Below are 26769 nucleotides of genomic sequence, written 5' to 3'. Positions count from 1 at the left end.
CAGGGGGAGGTAATTGAATCATGGAGGCAGGTCTTTCCCATGCTATTCTCAAGATAGTGAATAAATTTCATGAGATCTGATGGGTTTGTCAAGAGTTTTTGCTTTTGCTTCTTCCTCACTTTCTCTTGCTGCTACCATGTAAGAAGAGCCTTTTGCCTCCAGCCATGATTCTGAGAACTACCCAGCCATGTGGGACTGTGAGTCCAATTAAACCTCTTACTTTTGTAAATTGCCCAGTCTCAGTTATGTCTTTAACAGCAGTGTGAAAACAAACTAATATAGTAAATTGGTACTGGGAGTGGAGCATTGCTGAAAGGATACCCAAAAATGTGGAAATCACTTTGGAACTGGGTAACAGACAGAGGTTGGAATAGATTGGAGGGCTCAGAAGAAGGAAATGTGGGAAAGTTTGGAACTTTCTACAGACTTGTTGAATGGCTTTGACTAAAAGCCTGATAGCAATATGAACAATAAGGTCCAGGCTGAGATAGTCTCAGATGGAGATGAGGAACTTGTTGAGAACTGGAGCAAAGGTGACTCTTGTTTCATTTTAGCAAAGAGGTTGGCAGCATTCTGCCCCTGTCCTACAGATTTGTGGAACTTTGAACTTGAGAGAGGTGATTTAGGGTATCTGGTGGAAGAAATTTCTAAACAGCAAAGCATTCAAGAGGTGACTTGGGTGCTGTTAAAGGCATTCAGTTTTATAAGGGAAGTAGAGCATAAAAGTTTGAAAAATTTGCAACCTGACAATGTGATAGAAAAAGAAAAATCCATTTTCTGAGGAGAAATTCAAGCCAGCTGCAGAAATTTGCATAAATAACTGAGAAGCTGAATGTTAGTCCCTAAGAAAATGGGGAAAATGTCTCCAGGGCATGCCAGAGGTCTTCATGGCAGACCCTTCCATCACAGTCCCACAGGCAAAGGAGAAAATGATTTCGTGGGACAGACCTAGGGTCCCTGTGCTGTGTGCAGCCTAGGGACTTGATGTCCTGTGTCCTAGCTGCTCCAGTCATGGCTGAAAGGAGCCAAGGTAGAGCTCAGGCCATGGCTTTACAGGGTGCAAGTCCCAAGCCCTGGCAGCTTCCACATGGTGTTGAGTCTGTGAATGCATGGAAGTCAAGAGTTGGGGCTTGGGAACCTCTGCCTAGATTTCAGAAGATGTATGGAAATGCCTGGATGCCCAGGCGGAAGTTTGCTGCAGGGCTGGGACGCTCATGGAGAACCTCTGCTAGGGCAGTGTGGAAGGGAAATGTGAGGTTGGAGCCCCCACAGAGAGTCCCTACTGAGGCACCGCCTAGTAGGTCTGTGAGAAGAGGGCAAGCATCCTCCAGACCCCAGAATGGTAGATCCAATAGCTTGCATTGTTCACCTGGAAAAGTCACAGACACTCAACACCAGCCCATGAAGGCAGCCTGGAGGGAGGCTGTACCCTGCAAAGCTACAGGGGCAGAGCTGCCAAAGACTATAGGAACCTAGCTCTTACATCAGTGTGACCTGGATATGAGACCTGGAGTCAAAGGAGAGTATGTTGGAGCTTTAAGATTTGACTGCCCTGCTGGATTTCGGACTTACATGGGGCCTGTAGCCCCGCCCCCTACCCCCTCCCCTTTTTTTTAAACCAATTTCTCCCATTTGGAATGGCTGTATTTACCCAATACCTGTACTCCCATTGTATCTAGGAAGTCACTAGTTTGCTTTTGATTTTACGGGCTCATAGGCAGAAGGGACTGACCTTGTCTCAGATGAGACTTTGGACTGTGGACTTCAATGTTGAAATGAATTAAGACTTTGGGGACTGTTGGGAAGGCATGATTACTTTTGAAATGTGAGAACATGAGATTTGGAGCAGCTAGGGGTGGAATTATATGGTTTGGCTGTGTCCCCACCCAAATCTCAACTTGAATTGTATCTCCCAGAATTCCCACATGTTGTGAGAGGGACCTAGGGGGAGGTAATTGAATCATAGGGGCAGGTCTTTCCCATGCTATTCTCATGATAGTGAATAAGTCTCGTGAAATCTAATGGGTTTATCAGGAGTTTCCACTTTCGCTTCGTCCTCATTTTCTCTTGCTGCCACCATGTAATAAGAGCCTTTTGCCTCCAGACATGATTCTGAGAACTCCCTAGCCATGTGGAATTGTAAGTCCAATTAAACCTCTTTCTTTTTTAAATTGCCCAGTCTTGGATATTTCTTTGACAGCAAGTAAAAACAAAGTAATACATCTGAATATTATGTATTTTCAGTCTTGGTGCTCTAATTGCATTTTTCATCAAGATTTTTCTTACTATGCAAGTGACCTAATACAATAATTGTAGTTCACAACTATTGTCTTTCCATAAAATTCCACTTCTATTTCATAACTTTGTTCTGGTAATGACTCTATGACAAGTTTATTTCTTCCTGGTTCCGAGGCTTTGGTCCCATCTCACTACTAATCTTCATGAGTCTTCCTACTTTATGAACAATGGCATCCTTGGAGATTATAATAGCTGCCATCCATGTCTGCAAGAAGAAGACATTCTTCTAGGGGGAAAAAGTCTATACTGCATTCCTATTGAGCAGTCTTAAAAGAAAAATTACACACTTTTCCATCTTCAGAAACTCACATGGCACAAGCCTACCCAAACCCCAGAGGATATGCATAATGTATTGCTCGAACTGGTGTTCTGCTTATGTTGGGGAATCACTGCAGGCTTTGTCTCCAGCTCTCTGCCTCCAAGAATAACCGTCTGCCCCCATCTCCTCCTTATTTCCATCCCATTTCCTCCTACATGGATTTTCCCTCATGGCTTAGAAGCTGATAATGCATTTAGTTTGCCTACCCAACATTTTGCTTTGACATTTTCCCCTTCAATTCTCTATTATCCAGCCCATAGGTTCTCTCTCCAAACGTCACCACCATTCATCTACTAGTAAATAAAATGTCTCAGGAGTAGATTTACCAGTTTCATCAGTATACTAATGTACCACTAATTTTGGCATTCAGGCAAAAGACAGCACTTGATGAAACAATTCTATTCAAATCAGCACCCTGTTTCTCAAGATCACCGCCAGGGTGCCTGAGTGTTTCTCCACACACATGCACAGAGAGATTCCCATTTTAATAAAACTGTTATAATTCACTGCAATGGGCAAATGCCGGCTAATCTCTACCCTTCCTGAATGTTTTTGTCTCTTTATTTGTTTTCAAATTTAATATAACTAAGCCTTGTAGATCATATTCTATTGTTTCTACCCAAGAATATCAGCTTGCACAAATAATGGGCAAAATCATTTTGCGAGATGATCACACTAAGAAGACCTATATTTTGGAGTTAGGGACACTGGAGATTGACAATAGAGGTCAGGAACATCAGCTTTGCTGTCACGCAGGCCAGAGCTTGTACTTTATTGCTTTCTAGTCACAGGAATTTGTATAAGTTTCATACTTCAAATTCTCAGTTATTCATCCTTAAAAGGAAATAACAATATTTCTCCAAAAGATCACTATTAGAACTAAATGAGACATATTTATGTAATGCCACCTTGCTGGGCATATGTTATGGGATTAATGAATAGGAGCTCTTATTTTGTTGATATCACCACTCTTATTTGTAACTGACAAGAAGCTATATATCTAATAAAAAATAAAACCTTTGTTCCAAGTCAATGAAAATGAACATTTTTGCCTGTAATATAACCCCAGGGTAGAACTAAATTCTATTGCCAAATTCTATTATAACTGGATAACCTATTTTTCTAAATTACTGCAGAAAGCTTCACTATTGAAATAAAAATTCAAATAAATATTAAGCTGTAGAGTGATGGCTTGGGGATAGCAATCAGAGAATTTTCTAAATATAAACCATGGATGTTCCCGATATTATTTTTTTCTCTCTTAACAGAGCAATGTACAAGTATATTTTTTCATTACAAATAATTCAAGGAAAAGAAACCATTGAAGATAAATGAAACATTGTATTACATTTTATGGCAGGTGAGAAAATACAAACCCTAATGTTCTTTCTTTAAAGCCCTGAGATTTCATAATGCAATATTACAAAATAACACCTACTGGGATTGTAGCATAAAATACAGGTTTCTAGTATTTGTTGTTTCTATTTCATGTAGTTAATAAAGTTACTTTTAAAGTTATTCTACAACCAATAATACAGTTACATAAATGTCATTGCACTTAAAGTATCACAAATAGCATATGATTCCAGGCCAGAAATTTAGTATACATCAATGTGAGAATCTTGTGCTTTTCCTTGGTTAGAAATCTATTTAAATCAGCAAATAGGAATAAAGTGTAGTGCCTACAGCAGATAAGAAAAACACACTTCAAATAATAAGGCAAAATGCATTGCCAGATAAAAACAAATGGAGATGCTGAATGCAGCTAATGAAATGCAATTGTTCCTTCAAGATATTTTTTTCATCTGTCCAGCCAAAACGGTAAGAGAAAATAATTGACAAAGTTGTAAAATACCACAGTGTTTGTGAGGAATCAGTCAGAAATCTAATCTCTATCTTTCCCCTTCAGCTGAGATTGAAGGCAATCAACACATTCATTTCAAATTGGTATTTTCAGAGTGCTGAAAAGAGCCATGTAAGGTACTTGCCCTAACTCCAGTCACAGGAGTTGTACTCAGATGTACTCAGAAGTTGTTCAGACACAGTGCAAGGAGCCTTGTCACCATGGTCTCCTGTCACCATGGAAGATGGGGCTAGCCCCATGGGTGGGTACACGGAAAAGGAACCTTGGGCCTGTGAGGCTGTCTGGAATACCTGAGACAAGAAGGATCTTAGAGGGCAACTTATTTAACTGCTCCCCTCACTCCAAGGCAAAATAGAGAATCTGACCCAGAAAGAGAAAATCTGTAAAAGGCAGAAGCTTTCTTTGTCTAACTCAGTTCTGGCTCACTGGCTTCTAGAAGAGTGTCTGGCAACAAAACTCAACTCAAAATGGATTAAATACTGAAACATAAGACTCAAAACTATAAAACTGCTACAAGAAAACATAGGGGAAATGTTTCAGAACATTGAGGTAGGCAAATATTTGATTGCTAAGACTTCAAAAGCACAGGCTACAAAAAACAAAAACAAAAACAAACAAACAAAAAAACACAAATGGACTATTTTAAACCAGAAAACTTCTGTACGGCCAAGAATACAATCAAGAAGTGATGAAAAAAATCTGTAGGACGGGAGAAAATATTTGCACACTATACATCCAACAAGAGACTAATATCCAGAATATACAAGAAACTCAACAACTAAACAGCAATACACACACACACACACCCCAACACACACACCCTGCTTAACACAAACACTCACAGAACAAATAATCTGGTTAAAAAGCGGCAGAGGATCTAAATAAACATTTCTCAAATGAAGACATACAAATAAATGGCCAACAAATATATGAAAAATAATGCTCAATACCACTAATCGTCAGGGAAATACAAATCAAAACTATAATGAAATATCATCTCACCCCAGTTAGAATGGCTATTACCAAGAAGACAAAAAGAGCAAATGCTGGTGAGGATGCTGTAAAAACGGATCCCTTGTACACTGTTGGTGGAAATGTAATTAGGACGGCCACTAGGGAAAACAGTGTGGAGTTTTCTCAAAAAACTAAAAATAAAACTACCATATAATCCAGCAATCCCAGCACTGGTTATTTATTCAAAGGAAAGGAAATCAGTATATAAAAAGGACACGTACACTCCTTTGTTTATTGCAGCACTATTCACAATCGTGAAGATATGGAATTAACCTAAATATTAATCGAGAGGTAAAAGGATAAAGAAAATACGATATATACACACAATGGAATACTATCCAGCCATAAAAAGAATGAAATACTATCCAGCCATAAAAAGAATGAAATCCTATCATTCACAGCAGCCTGAAGGATATCATATTAAGTGAAATAAGTCAGGCACAGAAATAAATACTGTGTGTTCTTACTCACATGTGGGAGCTAAAAAATATTGAGCTCTTGGAAGCAGAGAGTAGAATCGTGAGTATTAGAGGATATGGAGAAGAGGAGAATAGGAAGAGGTTGTTTAAAATATACAAAATTACAGCTAGATGGGAGGAACAAGTTCTGGTAATCTGTGGCGCCATAGGTTGAATATAGTTAACTATAATTTATTGTATGTTTTGAAACAGCTACAAGAGAAGATTTTTGATGTTCATAACACAAAGAAATAATAAATAAGGACACACATGTGCTAATTATCCTGTTTTTAGTATTTTTTTTTTTTTTTTGAGACGGAGTCTCGCCCTGTCGCCCAGGCTGGAGTGCAGTGGCCGGATCTCAGCTCACTGCAAGCTCCGCCTCCCGGGTTTACGCCATTCTCCTGCCTCAGCCTCCTCAGTAGCTGGGACTACAGGCGCCCGCCACCTCGTCCGGCTAGTTTTTTTTTTGTATTTTTTTAGTAGAGAAGGGGTTTCACTGTGTTAGCCAGGATGGTCTCGATCTCCTGACCTCGTGATCCGCCCGTCTCGGCCTCCCAAAGTGCTGGGATTACAGGCTTGAGCCACCGCGCCCGGCCACCTGTTTTTAGTATTATACACTGTACACATGTATCAAAATATCACTCTGTATCCTATAAGTATGTGCAATTATAATATGTCAACTAAAAAAAATAAAAGAAAATAATTTTCAAATGAATGCCTGGAATATAAAAAAGGTCTTGGTATTTGGATATTAAATAAATGAATGAAAGAACAGAAACTTACAGGAATTTTCTTTCCTGTCATCAATTTCTAAAATGTCTAATGTAGAGCTACGTGCATTATTTCATCAATTGTTACATTTCAATTGTTGAAAAACTGATTACCAAGTATTTTGTAAGTGAATGGATTGCATCCATATAGGATTCTAACATGATCCACGGATTCAGGAAAGGCTTTTCTTGAGACATTAGTTCTGAAGAATACATACAAATCCATCATTTAGTGGGAGAGAGCACTGGATGGGATGGGGGCACCTCTGAAAGAAGGAACATTTGCAGAAATTGAGATAAAAATGACCATAAAACTTACGAGAAATTGAGAGAAGACTGTTACGACTAAAAGGAAAAGAATTAAGGAGAAAAATCCCCACAAAAAGAAGTGACATGGGTTTTCAGGACATCACACAGGGTCCTGTGGGCCAGGTTAAGGAAGTGAGCCTTAATCCTAAGAGCAACAGAAGCAGCAAGGGATATATGAGTTATATATCATATATCCCTCACTGGTTATATGAGTGCCTTTCAAAGGTCCATCTCATTAAATTGTGGAAAACATATTACGGGCAATAAGAGGAAGGCAACATAAAGCCAGACAGAAAATGTTTAGGAGAGTATTGCTGGGAAGAGATGATTATGTATTTGGCTAGAATCCTGGTGCTGGATGTAAAGAGAAGTAGAGAAATGGGGATTTCGGAGGTAAGATCAATAGGTGAGGGGGAAATGGTAGGTGTGGAAAAAGATGGGTAGAAGGTAAATTCTAGGTTATCAACAGAAACAGCAGGGGATGGTGGAACCACCCCCTGCGAAGACATCCCTGCAGAGAGCATACTTATGGAGAAAAGTTCACTGAAGTTTAATTTTGGAAATGTTAACCTTGAGGTGCCTGCAAGGCATCATAGCAGAGGTGCCAAGCAGGCAGCTTAGAAATAGCACATGATGTTCACAAAAAAGGTTTGGTCTGGATTTTAGAAGCTTTGTAGAGAGAATTAGGTTCCTTACTTCTTTTTTAAGAATGTAAAATATGGAAGTACTGATTTCTTTCAGATGGAATGCAGCAGTTCAGCTCCCAGAAAGGAAATGTGTTCAATATTTATGCTGGCTTCTTGCCAGTGCTATTAACTGGGGAGGTGTCCGACTCTCTGTGGAAAGGTATTTTTTTGGAACCGGATGATTTCCTTTTTCTGTCTTATCATTTTCTTGCCTAACATACATTCTCATATTTTCTGTGGTTTTAAAGTTGTTTCCTGATGAGGGAACATTAATATATACTGGGGAAATGTTTCATTAAACAAAGTTAAAATTGATTTTCATGTTGCAAGACATCTTGGAGTCACCATTACTCTAATATGTGAGGGCGACCATGTAATAACACATTTTCCAAATATTTAAACACCAGCCACTTTCTCCAAGATGATCTTTGACAACTAGTGTTTTATAAATTATTCTTTGGGCAAATATTTGTTAAACAGTAGTCTTGCTTGGAGCAGTATCTTTTATTCAATATTTTTATCCTAGTTCAAAAACCCAACCTGGACTTAATGGTCCTTTCCCAAGAAATTTAATACAATTTTCCTGTAATACTTAAAATGCTCATTTTCTTTTCTGGTTACTAAAGCTGAAGCAAACTGGATGTTCCACTTATAACTCTGTGGCAGTAGTCATGTGGGAGAAGTTTATCATCTGTGTAGGTCACTGTCTTATGGTAGTATTGGGTCTGTGTGAGGGTGTGTTTGGAGGTATGATTAAAGCAGTGGCCAGGAGAAGGGTGAACAGTGCTTAGTCTAGTTTTTCAGTTTGTGATCAACTATACATAGAACCACAGTAGTTTGCAGAAATGCAGTTAAGGATAGGGAGGGGAAAGAGTTCCCATCTTACTTTATTTACTGCTTCTATCATTATCCAAATTAATATCCTTATTGCCTAAGATTCTGAATATAGTAATCCATATATAAAACTTTCTGATCTCAATCTATATTCTGAAAAATGATACCAATCAAAATACCGAATTCCTCTTGTAAAAGCAATTTATTTTATACTTTTCTGCTGCTGGTGTTTTACAGTATCTCCATTCATATGCCTTTAAGGTATAATACAATGAATATGCAAGAGATCTCCTTGTATTAGAGACCTCTTTATATTAGATTGGTGCAAAAGTAATTGTGATAACCTAATAATAACTTTGTTTTTCTTCTCTTTAGTGATTAAAAATGTGTGCATGCCCAGAATTCTACAGATATAAATTAAAAGCAACAAAGCGTAAATTAAAATAATGGTCCTGACAATGACACTGATCAAAATAAAAAGAAAAATTCAGAGCAGAAATACAAGAATTAACTCAGAGCAATTTTAGAATGGTTACTAATATTAATGTTATTTTATGTTAGATATTATTATAGGTACAAAATGTCATGAAGACATTAGTACAAAAGTGACTAAATATTACATTAAATATTCATTTAATTGCAGGCAAAGTATTCTGCACAACGCCTTGGAATATAATCAATGGCCTATAAATGCTAGTTATCATCATTTCCCACTTAACTCTTCTAATTCAATCTAATACAATTGGCCCACAAATCATTTTATAATCTTGAGTAAAGAGTGAACAAAATTTCATTAGCCAAGATAAAAAAATATCAAGGTAAGTTTAAACTCTTTCAGACATGAGATACAAATTTCTCCTTCTTTGTCTCCTTCATTCGCTAAAAACTGAAATTGGCATCATTGTATGTGTAAAAAAAAATATAGATATTCTTACAAATACAAATGGAGAAAAAAAGAAAGAATAATTCCTGGGCTCTTCCATGTACTTGCTTCAGAAAATCTTTGTAACTACTGGCCCCACAGTTGGTCCTTTTTGCAAAAAAAAAAAAAAAAGAAAAAAAGAAAATGAAAAAGATGTCCAATTTCTCAGTTTTTTTTTTTTTTCCCTGAGACAGAGTCTCACTCTGTCCCCCAGGCTGGCATGCAGTGGCGCAATCTCAGCTCACTGCAACCTCTGCCTCCCAGGTTCAAGCAATTCTCCTGCCTCAGCCTCCTGAGTACAGGTGCCTGCCACCATGCTGAGCTAATTTTTTTGTACTTTTAGTAGAAATAGGGTTTCACCATGTTGGCCAGGCTGGTTGCCAACTCCTGACCACAGGTAATCCACCTGCCTTGGCCTCCCAAAGTGCTGGGATTATAGGCATGAGCTACTGCACCCAGCCCAGTTTCACAGATCTTGAAGTAACATAATACTTTGTTATATGTTCAAAGGTAATTTCTATTCTTATTATAAACTATATTTGGAGACAAACAATATGAGACTGCGAAATATCCTCAGAAGCTACTGAATGTAGGAAGATGCATATATTCATGTATTTAGCAGATAAAAATACGTTAGCCCTTAGGTTTATGTCATTCCATTCAGTTACATTTGTATCTTAATAATTGGCAGTATAGTTGATTTTAAAGTTGACACTAGAATCAGAAAGTGCAATGCCTGGAAGATTGAAAAATTTCACAGAGTGAACATAGTATGAAGAGAAGAGATCTGTGATGACGGGACAGCTTTGGAGCTTAGTACTTACTGCAAATTAGTGTCTTATGTAACTTTGGTAATTAATAGACTCTGACCCTAACTTTCTTTATCTGAAAAATGGGCTTAAGGATAATTAGATTTGAAGTTTTAGCAAGGAATAAAAATTACATAATATGCATCAAATGAATGCCACATATTGGTATGTTTCTATTCAAAAATCAATTAATGAGTACTTATTGTGTACCTAGGCACAGGACTAATCATGGAGAAACACAAGTAAGCAAGACAGATATATTTCCTAGACATAACATGCCAGAGCATACAGAAAGTAGCTAAGTAAAAATATACATTTTAAAAATCTAATGTCAGAAAAAAAATTGAGGAACATCCTTGGGAATAACCGGCTTGTATTCTTCACAGATGTCCAAACAAGAAAGATAAAGAAAGACTGAAGAATTGTTTCACAATGAAAGACTCAAATAACATGAAAACTAAATGTAGTATATGAGTCTAGATTGGATTCTGGACATGGGAGGAATAACTAAAAAGGACATTACCAGGACAATTGACAAATTTGAATATAAACTGCAGATTTGGTAATATATCAACATTAAATTTCCTGATGTCCTGATGCTGATAACTTCTGTGGTAAGAGGGTATCCTTATTTTAAGAAAAGACACACTGAAGTATTTAGGGTTAAAAGGGCAAAATATTTCCAACAACACTTAAATAGCTCAAAAATACGGAAGAAAGAAGGGAGGAAGGAATGGAAGAAGAAGAGATAGTAAAGCAAATGGGAAAGACGCAAATTAGTGAATCCAGGTGAAGTCTAGATAAGAGTTTTTGTACTATTCTTGTAAATTTTCTGTAAGTTTGAAATTATATAAAATGAAAATGTACTTTGAGGGAAAGTTGAAAAGTTTACAAGTATTCATTTTCTTGTTTCCTATGTCTTTACTCCTTGTCTCTCTAGAGTAAATTTCACAAATCTTATTTTGAATTTCAGCAATAGATACAGAGACATTTTTGTAGGTTCTCCATATTGAGTAGTGCAGTTCTATCTCAATGGATTTGATGAAGTCAATCATTTATAGTATAGGACTTCAGGTAGAATGATGTTACAGGCTTGAATGAGCTGAAAAACATCCCCTAACACTCTAAGATCTTTTAAACACAGCTTTTAAAGCTGGTGTTTTGTTTGGAAAACAAACTGAACTGGTAGTAAATTTTAAAAAGCATGTAGACATTTTAAAGCTAAGGAACTACTTTTCCTTCGTTTCATATCATACCTGAGAGAAAGAGAAGCTTTAGGCTGGTAAAGATGCATCTGTGGCTTGCTTTCTATTTATTTATTTATTTATTATTTTTATTATTATACTTCAAGTTCTAGGATACATGTGCACAACGTGCAGGTTTGTTATATATGTATACATGTGCCATGTTGGTGTGCTGCACCCATTAACTCATCATTTACATTAGGTATATCTCCTAATGCAATCCTTCCCCTCTACCCCCTCCCCACAATAGGCCCCAGTATGTGATGTTCCCCTTCCTGTGTCCAAGTGATCTCATTGTTCAGTTCCCACCTATGAGTGAGAACATGCGGTGTTTGGTTTTCTGTTCTTGTGATAGTTTGCTAAGAATGATGGTTTCCAGCTGCATCCATGTCCCTACAAAGGACACAAACTCATCCTTTTTGATGGCCGCATAGTATTCCATGGTGTATATGTGCCACATTTTCTTAATCCAGTCTGTCACTGATAGACATTTGGGTTGATTCCAAGTCTTTGCTATTGTGAATAGTGCTGCAATAAACATACGTGTGCATGTGTCTTTATAGCAGCATGATTTATAATCCTTTGGGTATATACCCAGTAATGGGATGGCTGGGTCAAATGGTATTTCTAGTTCTAGATCCTCGAGGAATTGCCACACTGTTTTCCACAATGGTTGAACTAGTTTACAGTCCCACCAACAGTGTAAAAGTGTTCCTATTTCTCCACATCCTCTCCAGCACCTGTTGTTTCCTGACTTTTTAATGATTGCCATTCTAACTGGTGTGAGATGGTATCTCATTGTGGTTTTGATTTGCATTTCTCTGCCTCACCCTGCTTCAGCTCTCACTGGTCGGGCTGCACCCACTGACCAGCACTGACTGTCCAACACGCCCCAGTGAGATGAACCCAGTACCTCAGTTGAAAATGCAATCACCCGTCTTCTGTGTCGCTCACGCTGGGAGCTGGAGGCTGGAGCTGTTCCTATTCGGTCATCTTGGGCGCCCCCACTGTGGCTTTCATTTTAATTACCCTAACATTTCTTGGACTGGTTTGGATTCATCACATCCAGCAGAGGCTCTATAATCAGAAATGCTCATCGTATTCATTTCCTGATTTATTAGTAGTGTCCATATAAACCTATTGTGAACCTATTGGTGTCAATTAGCAGATTTACTTCTTTTTTTGTTTTGTTTTGTTGAGACGGAGTCATACTCTGTAGTCCAGTGGTACAATCTTAGTTCACTGCAATCTCTGCCTCCTGGGTTCAATTGATTCTCCTGCCTCAGCCTCCAGAATAGCTGGGATTACAGACTCCCAACACTACAGCCAGCTATTTTTTGTATTTTTAATAGAGATGGAGTTTTGCCATGTTGGCCAGGCTGGTTTCGAACTCCTGGCTTCAAGTGATCTGCCAACCTCAGCCTCTGAGGCCAAGGGATTATAGGGATTATGGTGCTGGGCTTACCGGCTTGAGCCACAGCCCCTGGCCTGGCAGATTTACTTCTAATTTTTTAGAATAAGTGTGCATGCACATGCATGTGGATTTATGAGTTTTATGTGTGTTACAGCATACAAATACGAAAAAAATTCTAAAAGAACACACATAAATTAAAATCTGTAAAGACTGTTATTTAAAATAATAGTGAAAAATTCCATACATTGTTTGATCTACAAAGAAAGTGTTTACCTTTAACTTGTGAAAAGTGGGTATTGTAAAATACATAATCTAGATGTGATGTAATGGTCATTATTTGAAGCATTTGTTTAGCTTTAGCACTGTTTAGTCTCTTTTTATTTATTTCAGTCCTGGGGAAGTAAATGATTTCTGGTCTTATCTCCTCAAATTTCTTAAAATTTGATAATCAAGATAATTTTTCCCCCCAAATTTACTGTCTTATATGTTGGCAGCAGCTTTATCCTAATGCCACTTAAGCATTTATTTTAAAAAATTGAATAAATAAAAATTCAAGTCTGGAACTTCTACTTCCAGGTATTTTGGATTATTTTATGGCAGAACAATAATCCTGTTAAGAATTAAATATCCCTGATGAAATTTTAAACAAAGGATGTCAAATCACTAGAGAGCTGCTAAAGCAGCTGGTCCTAAAGGGCCAGTTCCTAGAGAGAAGGAAAGCTTATGGAGGAGAGCTACATTTTCTGTCCATTGGCTTCTTCCTTGGGTCACTTACTGATTTCTGACATATGACAAGATATGACTAAGGTAGTTAGAGGGGCTCTTAAGACTCCCAACACACAGAAGAACTTTCAATGATTTCACAGGGCTAGGGAAACAACAATTGGAGTTCTGAACTGCCAAGGCATTTAGGACTTAAGTGACCAAAATTCCAATGGCAAATGAGGTTCCAAAAAGACATTGGGAGGAAGGTGGAGTACGATGGTTGAACAGAAGCCTCCCGTGATTATCCCCTATACAGGAGCACCAAATTGATCAACTATCCACACAAAAACACCATCATAAGAACCAAAAATCAGGTGAGCAATCACAGTATCTGGTCTTAACATCATGCAAGGAAAGAGACACTAAAGTGGGTAGCTTTAACATCATTTAAGGAAAGAGACACTGAAGTAGGTAGGAAAGAAAGTCTTCAATTGCTTACACCACCCCTTCCTTACCCCCCAGCTGTGGGTGTATGGTGCAGAGAGAGCATCTATGTGCTTGAGGGAGGGAGAGGGAAGCGATTGTGGGACGTCGCATTGCAACTCAGTGCTGCCCAGTCAAAGCGGAAAGCAACATCGGGTAGAACACAGCCAATGCCACCACGGAGGGAGCATTTAGATCAGCCATAGCCAGAGGAAAATTAACCATCTCAGCAGTCTGAATATGAGTTTTAGCAAGACCCTCCACCATGGGCTAAAGGGCTCTGGGGTTCTAAATAAACTTAAAAGGCAGTCTAGGCCACAAGGACTCCAATTCCTGGGCAAGTCCAGGTGCTGTGCTGTGTTCAGAGTCAGTGGACTTGAGATACACATGAGCTAGTGAGACACCAGCGTAGGAAGCCAAGGGAGTACTTGAGCCATCCCTCCCCCAGCCCCAGGTAGAAGAACTCGCAGGTCCTAGAACCCCATTCCTTCTGCGTGAGGAGTGGAGAGAATAAAGAGGACTTTGTCTTGCATCTTCAATACCCATTTCAGGCCCTAACTGTTATGTTATATTTCTAGACACACTCTGGACCAGAAAGGAACCCACTGTCTTGAAGCAAAGGGCCAAGTCCTAGCAGCATTCATCACCTAATGATTAAAGAGCTCTTGGGCCCTAAATAATCAGCAACGGCAGCCAGGCAGTACTTGCTGTGGACCTTGGGTGAAACTGAGAGCTATGCTTGCTTTAGGTGTGACCCAGCACATTTCAAGCTATGTTAGCTAAAGGGAAAGACTCCCTTTGCTTAAGGAAAGGAGATAAAAAGTAAAGAGGACTTTGCCTCACAGCTTGTATACCAGCTGGGCCACAGTGGGGTAGAGTACCGAGCGTTTACTGGGGTCTGTGATTCCTGGCCATGGTGCTTGATGGTGTTGCTGGACTTGGCTTGGGCCAGAGGGGAACCCACTCTCCTGAAAGGAGAGATACAGATCTGGCAGCTTTCACTAAAAGCTGACTGAAGAGCCCTTGGGTCTTGAGTGAATATCAGTGATAGCCAGCAGTTATCTCCATGGGCCCATAGTAGTGGTGGCCATAGGGAGAGACTCCTCTGCTTGTGAAAAGGGGAGGAAATAGTGGTAAGAACTTTTTCTTGTGATTTGGGTGGCAGCTTAGCTACAGTAGAATGAAGCACCAAGTAGATACCTGATTTAGGCTGTGTCCCCACTAAAATCTCATCTTGAATTGTAATCCCCATAATCCCCACTTGTTAAGGGAAAGACCAGGTGGAGGTAACGGAGTCATGGGGGCAGTTTCCCCCATTCCTTTCTCATGGTAATGAGTTCTCACAAGATCTGATGGTTTTATAAGGGGCTCTTTCCGCTTTACTTGGCACTTTTTCTTCCTGCCACCTTGAGAGGGAGGTCCTACCTTTCTCTTCATCTTCAGCTGTGCTGAACTATGAGTCAATTAAATCTCTTTCCTTTATAAATTACCCAGGCTTGGGCAGTTCTTTGTAGCAGTATGCAAATGGACTAATTAAAACCCAAGGTACTTGACTCCAGGCCCTGCTCCCGGATGACATCTTTGGACCCGCCTGGTGCCAGGGAAACTCATCATCCTGAAGAGAAGGAAACAAAGCTCGCTGGATTCACTATCTGCTTATTGTAGGGTCCTTGGGCTTTGAGTGAACATAGGCAGTAGCCAGGCAGTAGTCACCACAGGCCTTGGGCAGGACTCAATGCTATGCTGGCTTTGGGTCTGACTCAGCATAGTTCCAGTGGTGGTGGTGGCTTCAGGGGTACCTGTGTCACCCCTGTCTCAGTTCCAGACAGCTCAGAAAGGAATAGAAACTCCACTTGTTTGGGTGAAAGTAAGGGAGCAGAACAAGAGTCTCTGCCTCATATTCCAGGGAACTCTTCCAGATTTTACACAAGACCACCGAGCCAGTACCTCTACACATCTGCAAGAGCTACTGTGTTATTGAGCTTGAGTGTCCCCTAAATACAGCTGCAAAAAGCTGATGAAAGATTTACATTACAGCACCCAAGACCATCTGAATACTTGGAAATGCTTCCCAAGAAGGACAGGTACAAATAAGCTGAACTATGAAGGTAAGAATAAATATATAATTCTTCAATGCTCTGACACCAATAACATTGACAAGCATTAAAATCATCCAGGAAAACATGACTTCACCAAATGAACTAAATAGGCATGAGTGACCAAACCCAGAGACACAGATATATGTGACTAATAATTCAAAATAGCTGTTTTGAGGAAACTCAAAGAAATTTAAGATAATTCAGAGAAGGAATTCAGAATCCTATTAGATAAACTTAACAAATAGATTAAAGTAATTTAAAATAATCAAGCAGAAAATGCAATTGACATACTGTAAAATGCATTAGGGTCTCTTAGCAGAATTGATCAAGCAAAAGAAATAAATAGTGAGCTTGAATACAGGCTTTTTGAAAATATACAGTAAAAAGACACAAAAGAAAAAAGAATGAAAAACAATGAAACATGCCTGGAAAACCCAGAAAACAGCCTCAAAGGGCCAAATCTAGGAGTTATTGGCCTTAAAGAGTAGACAGAGAGAGAGAGAGAGAGAGAGAGAGAGAGAGAGAAATTGAGGTAGAAAGATTATTCAAAAACATAACAAAGAACTTTCCAAACCTAGAGAAAGACATCAATATCTAAGTACAAGAAGTTTATAGAACACCAAGAAGATTTAACCCAAAGAAGACTACCTCAAGGCATTTAATAATCAAACTCCTAAATATAAATATAAAGAAAGGATCCTACAAGGAGCAAGAGAAAATAAACAACATGCAATGGAGCTTCAATAAGTCTGGCAGCAGAATTTCCAGTGAAAACCTTATAGGCCAGGAGAGAGTGTCAGGACATATTTAAAGTGCAGAACAACAACAACAACAACAAAACACCTTTCATCTTAGAATAATGTATCCAGTAAAAATGTTCTTCAAACACAAAGGAGAAAGAAATCATTTTCCACACAATCAAAAGCTGAGGGATTTCATCAACACCAGACCTGTCCTACAAGAAATACTAAAGGGAGCTCTTCAGTTTGAAAGAAAAAGACATTAGTAATAGGAAATCATGTGAATGTACAAAACTCACTTGCAATGGTAAGTGCATAGAAAAAACAATATTATAACAAACATTTGTTATATAATTGTGGTGTATAAACTACTCGTACCCAGAATAGAAAGACTAAAAGATGAACCTAGCAAAAATAATAACTACAACAGCTTAAGCCATAGCATAACAAATAAATGGAAAAAAACAGAAAGTTTAAAAGTAGAATGATGAAGTTAAAGTGTGGGTTTTTTATTAGTTTTCAATTTACTTGCTTGATTTTTGTTTGTTTATGCAATAAATGTTAAGTTGTCATCAGTTTAAAATCATGGGTTATAAGATATTACCTGAAAGTTTCATGGTAACTTCAAATCAAAAAACATAATGGATACACAAGAATAAAAATAAAAGATGAAAATGTACCACTAGAGAAAATCACCTTCACTAAAAGGAAGACAAAAAGGAAAGAGGGAAGAAAGAGAAGGCCAAAAAAAAAAATGAAAAAATTGCAAGAGTAAGTCTTTACTTATCAATAATAGCATTTAATATAAACAGACTAAACTCTCAAATCAAAAGACACAGACTAGAGGAATGGATAGAAAAACAAGACCCAATAATCTGATGCCTACAAGAAACACACTTCACCTAAAGATACATATAAACTGAAAATAAAGGGATGGAAAAAGATATTTCATGCCACTGGAAGCCAAAAAAGAGCAGAAGTGACTATGCTTATATTAGACAAAATAGTTTAAAAACAAAAACTATGAGACAGAGAAAGTCACTATATATAATGATAAAGGGGTCAATTCAACAAGGAGATATAACAACTGTAAATATATATGCACCCAACACTGGGACACCCAGATATATAAAGCAAATATTATCAGAGTTATCAAGAGAGGTAGATCCCAATACAATAATTGTTGGAGATTTCAACATCCATTTTCAGGAATGGAAATATCATTTAGAAAGAAAATCAGCAAAGAAAAATTGAACTTGATCTGCACTAAGTATAAATGGACCTAATATATATTTATTATTTTCATCCAATGGTTGCAGAATATACATTCTTTCCCTCAGCATATGAATCATTCTCAAGGATAGACCATATAATAGGACAAGGAAAAGTCTTAAAAATTTCAAAAAAAGAAATTATATCAAGTGTCTTATTTGACTACAATGGAATAAGGCTAGCAATCATTTGGAAAGTATATAAATACATGGAAATGAAACAATATGGTCCTGAATGACCAGTGGGTCAATGAAAAAATTAAGAAGAAAATGTAATAAGTTCTTGAAACAAATAAAAATGGAAATACAACATACAAAAACCTATGGGACACAGCAAAAGCAGTACTAAAAGCAAAGTTTATAGTCATAAGCGCCTATATAAAAAGTGTTAAAACTTCAAATAAACAACCTAATGGTATATTTTAGAGAAGTAGAAAATCAAGGACAAATAAAATCAACTACAAGTTACAAGAACAGGAATAATAAACATCAGAGCAGAAACAAATGAAATTGAAAGGCTAAAACAATACAAAAGATGAACAAAATGAAAAGTTGTTTCTTTGAAATTATAAAGAAAGTTCATAAGCTTTAACTAGACTAAGAAAAAAACAAAAAGGATCTAAATAAACAATGTTAGAGATGAAAAAGGGACATTACAACTAATACCACAAAAATTAAAAGGATGATTAGAAGCCACTCTGAGCAACCATATGCCAATAAATTGGAAAACTTAAATAGATAAATTCCTAGACACACAATCTACTAAGATTGAATGGAAAGAAATCCAAAACCTGAATGAGTGAATAACAAGTAATGTGATCAAAGCCATAATAAGAAAGTCTCCCAGCAAAGAACAGGCTAGGACCCAATGGCTTCACTGCTGAATTTTACCAAAGATTTGAAAAAGAACCAATATCAATTTTAATCAAACTATTCTGAAAAGGGGAGAGGGAATACTTCCAAACTCATTATATGAGATCAGTATTACACTGATAATAAAACCAGAAAACACCTCAAAGGAAAAAGAAAGTAACAGGTCAATATCCCTGATGAACATTGACACAAATGTCCTCAACAAAATACCAAACAACCAAATTCAACGATACATTAAAAAAATCATTCATCATGACCAAGTTGGATTTTTTTCCAGGGATGCAAGAATGGTTCAACATACAGAAGTCAAACAATGTGATATATCAGCAGAATGAAGGACAACAACCATATAATAATTGCACTTGATGCTAAAAAAACTTTGCTAAATTTTAACATTCCTTCCTAATAAAAACTCTCAAAAACCTGGATATAAAAGGAACATACCTCAACATAATAGAAGTCATATATGACAGACTCACAGCTAGTATCATATTGAATAAGGAAAAACTGACAGCTTTTCCTCTAAGATCTGGGATGAGACAAGGATGCCCACTTTCACCACGGTTATTCAACATAGTACTGGAAGTACTAGCTAGACCAATAGGACAAAAGAAAGAAATAAAGGGCATCTAAATTGGAAAGGAAAAGGAAAGAAGTAAAATTATCCTTGTTTGCAGATGATACAATTTTATATTTGGAAAAACCTAAAGACTGACAGAAAACTATTAGAACTGATAAGCAAATTCAGTAAAGTTGCAGGATACAATATCAACATGCAAAAATCAGTGCCATTTCTATATGACAACACTAAACTATCTAAAAAAGTATCAAAAAAGTAATCTCATTTATAATAGCTACAATTAAAATTAAATAGGAATAAAATAAAAAAGTGAAAGATCTCTACAATGAAAACTATAAAACATTGATGTAAGAAATTGAAGAGGTCAAAAATATGAAAAGGTATTCTATGTTCATGGATTGGTAGAATAAATATTGTCAAAAATCTATATATTACTCAAAGCAATCTATATATTCAAGAAATGCCTATCAAAATACCAATAACATTCTTCACAGAAATAGAAAACATAATCCTAAAATTTATATGGAACTGCAAAAGTCCCAGAATAGACAAAGCTATCCTGAGCAAAAAGAACAAAACTTGAGGAATCACATTACCTGACTCCAAATTATACAACAGAGATAATGTAAGGAAAACAGTGTGGTACCAGCATATAAACAGACATATAGACCAGGAATAGACAACCCAGAAATAGATCCGTACATCTACAGTGAACTTATTTTCAACAAAGGTGCCAAGAATATACATTGGGGAAAGGACAATATCTTCAATAAGTGGTGCTGGGAAAACTAGATATGCATATACAGAAGAATGAAACTAGACCCCCACCTCCTACCATATACAACAATCAAACCAAAATGGATTAAACACTTAAATCTAAGATCTTAAACTAAGAAACTACTAAGAAAAAATTGGAAAAACTCTCCAGGACACTGGTCTGGCAAAGATTTCTTGAGTAATACTCTACAAGCACAGGCAACCAAAGCAAAAATGGACAAATGGGTTCACATCAAATGAATAGCTCCTGCACAGCAAAGGATACAATCAACAAATTGAAGAAACAACCCACAGAATGGAAGTAAATATTTTCAAGCTATCCATCTGACAAGGGATTACTAACCAGAATATATAAGGAACTCAAGCAACTCAATAAAAAGAAATCTAATCCAATTAAAAATGGCAAAGATCTAAGTAGACATTTCTCAAAAGAAGGCATACGAATGGCAAACAAGGATATAAAAGTGTGCACAACATCACTGATTATCAGAGAAATGCAAATACCAATTACAATGAGATATCATCTCATCCCAGTTAAAAGGCTTTTGTCCAAAAGACAGGCAATAACAAATTCTGGCAAGGGAGAGGAGAAACGGGAACCCTTGAACACTGTTGGTGGAAATGAAATCAGTACAACCACTATAAAGAAGTTTCGCAGTTCCTCAAAAACACTAAAAAGAGAACTGCCATACAATTCAGCAATACCACTGCTAGGTATATACCCAAAAGAGAGAAAATCAGTATATTGAAGAGATATCTGCACTTTCATAGTTTACTTGCAGCACTGCTCTGCCAATATTTGGAAGCCACCTAAGCGTCCATCAACAGACAAATTGATAAATAAAATGTACATATACACAGTGGAGTACTATTCAGCCGTAAATATAATATCCTGTCATTTACAACAACATGGATGGAACTGGAAGATATGTTAAATGAAACAAGCTAGGCACAGCAAGACAAACTTCCTATGTTCTCACTTATTTGTGGGAGCTAAAAATTAAAACAATGGAACTCATGGAGAGAGAGAGTAAAATCATGGTTACCAGAGGTTGGAAAGGGTAGTGAGGATAGGAATAATTAATGGGTTCAAAAATATGATTAGATAGAATGAATAAGATCTAGTATTTGATAGGACAACAAGGTGACTACAGTCAATAATGATTTATTGTACACTTTAAAATAACCAAAAGCATATAATTTGGTTGTAACACAAATAAAGGATAAATGTTTGAGGTAATAGATACCCCATTTACCTTCATGTGATTTTTACAAAATACCTCATGTTCCCACTATGTACCCACGAACATATATACCTACTATGTACCTACTATGTACCAATGAAATATGTATATACCTACTATGTACCTGTGTACCCACTATATATATATATATACCTACTATGTACCCATGAAAATTTAAAACAAAATTAAAGTGAGATTGGCAATCAATACCTGTTCTTCCATTGAGTCATCTGATTAACTACACAGGACAAGATGCAAACGAGCCAAGCATCAAGTGTGTTGAAAGAAGCCAAACCTACTTGAAGGGTAATATGAAGTTTTCAGCATTTCCACAGTTCTAGGGAGACCAGACTTCTACTTCAGTGCGTTCAAGGAAGAATGGCCCTAGCAAACACTCAAGCTCTGATTAGGATACCTTGAGGGATGCACCATGTATATGGCGAAAATTAGAGGTATCCTGAACCTTACTGAAGCTGCAAACTAGCCTAAGTCATTTCAAGATCTGATCAGATTTGAGTAATATAGCTCTTTTTGGCCTGCGAGAGGATACGTTAAATTATCACTAAAATTTCTCATTCAGAAGACTGGTAATGAAAGCAAATTTTTTTTAGAGATATTAATAGCATCAGAAGAAACAATAGGCAACAGAAACATATCCACATGTGACACAAATACTACAGTAATAAGAAAACAAATTTAAAACAGTTTTGATTAGTATCTTCAAACAAATGACCAAGTGGAGAATTATAAGAGGATGATCACATGGAGAATTTTGAATTGAAACAATACAATAACTAAAATTCATAGTATGATAGAGGGATGCAGCTCAAGATAAATGATCTGGAAGATAGATCAAAAGAAAATATCTAGACTGTAAGAGGAAATACACAGAAGAGTACAGTAGACACACTATATGTAACAGATAATCACCAAAAACATGTGCTACATTGCCTATGGTTGTGTTATTTATAACAGCCCCAAACTTTCCATCAACCCCAGAATGGGTAAATATATTTTGGTACATTCATATAATGGAAAACAATTTTGCACTGAGAAATAATAAACCAGCTGGGCAGGTGGCTCATGCCTGTAATCTCAGCACTTCGGGAGGCCAAGGCGGGTGGATCATGAGGTCAGGAGTTCGAGAACAACCTGGCCAACATGATGAAACCCCATCTCTGTTAAAAAATACAAAAATTAGCTGCTTGTGTTACATGCCTGTAGTCCCAGCTACTTGGGAGGCTGAGGCAGGAGAATTGCTTGAACCTGGGAGGCGGAGGTTGCAGTGAGCCCAGATTGTGCCACTGCACATCAGCCTAGGCCACAGAGCAAGACTCCGTCTCAGGAAAATAATAATAATAATAATAATAATAAACCACTGCTACATATAACAACATTGATGAATCATTCAAACATGATATTGTACGAAACAAACCAGGTACAAAAGAGTACATGTTGCATGATGCCATTTAAATAAAACTCAGTATTAGGTGGAACTAATCTATGATTATTATTAGAGGAAGATTGATTTCCAAGGGATAGCATTGTGGGGGCTGCTAGAGGTGTTGGTAATATTCTATTATTTGACTCAACGGTAGTCACACAGATATGTTTACTTTGTGGAAATCCATTGAACTGTACACTTATGATTTGTGTTTGTGTGCTTTTATATATACATACTACATTTCAATTAACGTTATTTTTTTAAATAAAGCTTGAGTATGACGGTGATTGTTTGGGGGGCTCCACAGATAATAAAGTTCCTTTGAATAGTGGTTATATTTGGCTTTCAAGAGATGTAAAGAATTAATCAAGGGAGAGAAGTTCAAAGATGAAAAACAGTAATAAAAGATGGGGTGGGAACTGTGTTTGCAGGTCTACCTAAAAGACTACTCAGGGCCTGCTGTGGTGGCTGATGACTGAAATCCCAGCTGTTTTTGAGGCCATAGTGGGAAGATTGCTTGAGGACAGGAGCTGGAGATGATCCTGGGTAACACATGAAAACTCCATCTCTAAATATATATATATATATGTATGTAAATAATCATAATAATAATTAACCAGGCAAGGTGGGGCTGTCTATGGTCTCAGTTACTCAGGAGGCTGAAGCAAGAGAATCGCTTGAGCCCAGCAATTGGAGGTTACGGTGGGCCATGATCACACCACTGCACTCTAGCTTGGGCAACAGAGTAAAACCCTGTCTCTAATAAAAGGAAAACAAACAAACAAAAAAGTTGATTCAATAGCTCTGTACATCTTTGGAGAAACGAGCAGAATGGAGGCTGTTTAAGGGCAAAGACACTGCCCCACCAGTTCTCTCCTCTGCTTTTCGTTCAGCAGACCTGGAGATAGTTGGTATAGCCTAAGGCAAGAATAAGATACACTAGATATTAATAATGACACTACTATAGAATTCGTAAATAAATAATAAATCACACCAGCCTTCTTTTCCAGATAGAGAAACACTTCAACTATTTTTACCCTGTTCTGTTTTGTGTTTTTATTAATCATCTCCAGAAGTAGGATATCTTTGAAGCCTTTTATGCTGCTTTTTAAAATCTTTATTGTAATCTCTTAATTCTAGATTCAGCTTCTTGAGAGCAGTGTTGTTTCTTACTTTGTTGCAAATGTACATTCACCAATCAGTCTCTTGTTAAAGAGTAAGTACTAAATGAATGTTTGCTGTCTATCTGTTACTGGTATGATGTAAACCCAGGATTTAAATTAGGGCCAATATCGTGGAATACTAGATACGCTACGTGTTTTGCCTTTGCTTTTTAATTCATTTATTTTTGCTTTAAGGAGGAGAAAACTCAGGAACTATGCCATCATTGGCAAAAGTAGATTAGGATGTGTGTGTTCTGATGTGACTTAAGTTATTGCTAAATTGTCTCAGAGCTTAGAAGTTTGTCTGTGATCTGAGACATATGTTTGTAATCAGATTTGGCTTTTGTCTCCAGACCAGGCCTGATATTAGTAAAATTTTCCGTATGTGTTCTTATTTAATTACTCTTTTATGAGTACAACACATTTCTATTATGTCTGTGTCTCTAGATAGCTCATTGTAAATTTAATCAAATTTACATTTTTAAGCAAATTGGCAAATTAACACCTTGAAAAGTCTTCTTGGGGAACAAGGCTAGATGTTACGTGAAAGGCATGTTTAGGTGCTCGGTATTATGACAAATGTTTCCTGCATAGGTGATTTTGACTGTATAAAAATATTCACAATATTCAACATTAAAAAAGTATACTTTTCCCAAGAAAAGTAAAATCCATGAAAAAACGAAACATATTTTCTTCATATTAATATCTAAAATTGGAACTTTAAGTGTGAAAGCTTATTTGCTCAGTATACAGCTTCCAGAATTCAGGCTCACCAGCTCCAAAAGCCCACTCAATGGACATGATGACACTTAGCACAATAGAAAACAGTTGTGACTGTCTCCAGTACATGCCAATATTTTTTCAATGGTCACCCTGACCAAATGATACACAGTTAATAAATCATTTGCCTGTAGAATAGCCTGGGCTGGGTCCAGACATTTTTAAAAAGGAGGATATGGGGGGCCATGGGGTATTTTTTATTGCCCTGTATAACTACACCAAACAGAAGGGGGAAAAACACCCCACAAAATTCTGTGCTATTATATTATGTACATATTATGTAGACAGGCATGCAGTCATCCAACAAGCATATTGAAAAGAATCTCAGTAACACTGATCATTAGAGAAATGCAAATCAAAACCACAATGAGTTACCATCTTATACCAGTCAGAATGACTATTATTAAAACGTCAAAAAGTAACAGATGCTGGTAAGTTTGTAGAAAAATGGGAACACTTATAGCCTGTTGGTGGGAGTGTAAATTACTTCAACCACGTGAAAAGCAGTATAGTGATTCCTCTAAGAGCTAAAAGTACAACTATCATTCAACCCAGCAGTCCCATTAGTACATTATACCCAGAGGAATAGAAATTATTCTCTCATAAAGACACGTGCACATGAAGGTTCAGTACAGCACTATTCACAATAGCAAAGACATGGAATCAAACTAAATGCCTATTAAAGACAGATTGGATAAAGAAAATGTGGTACACGTATACCATGGAATGCTATGCAACCATAAAAAAAAAAAAAGAATTAGATCATCTCTTTTGTAGGAACATAGTTGGAACTGGAGGCTATTAGCCTTAGCAGACTAACTGAAGAACAGAAAACCAAATATTACATGTTCTCACTTATAAGTGGGAGCCAAATTATAAGAACTTATGAACACAAAAAAGGAAACAACAGACACTGGGGTCTAGTTGAGGAGGGAAGAAAGAAGAGGGAGAGGAACAGAAAAGATAACTATTGGATACTGGGATTAATATCCGGATGATGAAATAGTATGTACATAATATGTACATAATATATTATTCATATAATTATGATTAATATGATTGATATAATTATATAATATATTAATATATGATTAATAGAATTAATCATAACCATATACTATTTTTTCATTAAATAAAATCTTATAGGTAACCCACTGTAGACATAAGAAAAACTGAGGTGTGAGATTGAACTTTTTATCCAATATTTGACAGCTAGTTAGCAACTAAGCTGAAACCACAACTCAGTTACGCTGGCTCACAATAAGTAAATTTTCCCCTAACAAATTGTTGGGCTAGTTTTTCACAAAATGTGTGGATTTAAAGTTTAATATAAATAGAGCTGGAATAAAACTCCTGCCTCACTTCATTAAACATTTACTTTTTTACAAGGTTCAAGTATGTTTGTCTCATAGGTCCTTGAAATGGCAAATAATAAAGACTACTACTTTTCAGATATTGTATCTCAGTAGAGATGCTGATAAAAGAGAGAGAAGAATGAAGTTTTTGCAGAAAGACTGGAAGTAAGAGGAGATAAGTAGAGAAAGAGAGCACCAGGATGGAAAAATATGTGTCTTGCCTTCGCCAAATGAACTTGTGCTTCAAAACATTATGTGAGCACTGGTCACGTATGTTTGCATAGAGAGTAACTATTGCTGTTGTGGTGGCT

At 37.0% G+C, this 26769-nt stretch overlaps 1 protein-coding gene and 1 long non-coding RNA gene across 3 annotated transcripts in view; one reads left to right on the top strand and one right to left on the bottom strand.

The window, feature by feature from the left end:
• Positions 1 to 26769, bottom strand: part of ZNF385D (zinc finger protein 385D) — a 990373-nt gene that overhangs the window by 571661 nt on the left and 391943 nt on the right. The window lies entirely within an intron of this gene.
• LOC135969492 (uncharacterized) lies at positions 144 to 26709 on the top strand. The gene is made up of 4 exons (XR_010584753.1): positions 144 to 197; positions 3886 to 3977; positions 24301 to 24376; positions 26516 to 26709. It is a non-coding gene; the product is annotated as an uncharacterized lncRNA (long non-coding RNA).

The sequence above is a fragment of the Macaca fascicularis genome, chromosome 2 (assembly GCF_037993035.2).
Source record: "Macaca fascicularis isolate 582-1 chromosome 2, T2T-MFA8v1.1".
Classification (NCBI taxonomy): Eukaryota; Metazoa; Chordata; class Mammalia; order Primates; family Cercopithecidae; genus Macaca; species Macaca fascicularis.
Note: the sequence above shows the minus strand (reverse complement) of the source record. Positions and strands in the feature narration are given on the sequence as shown.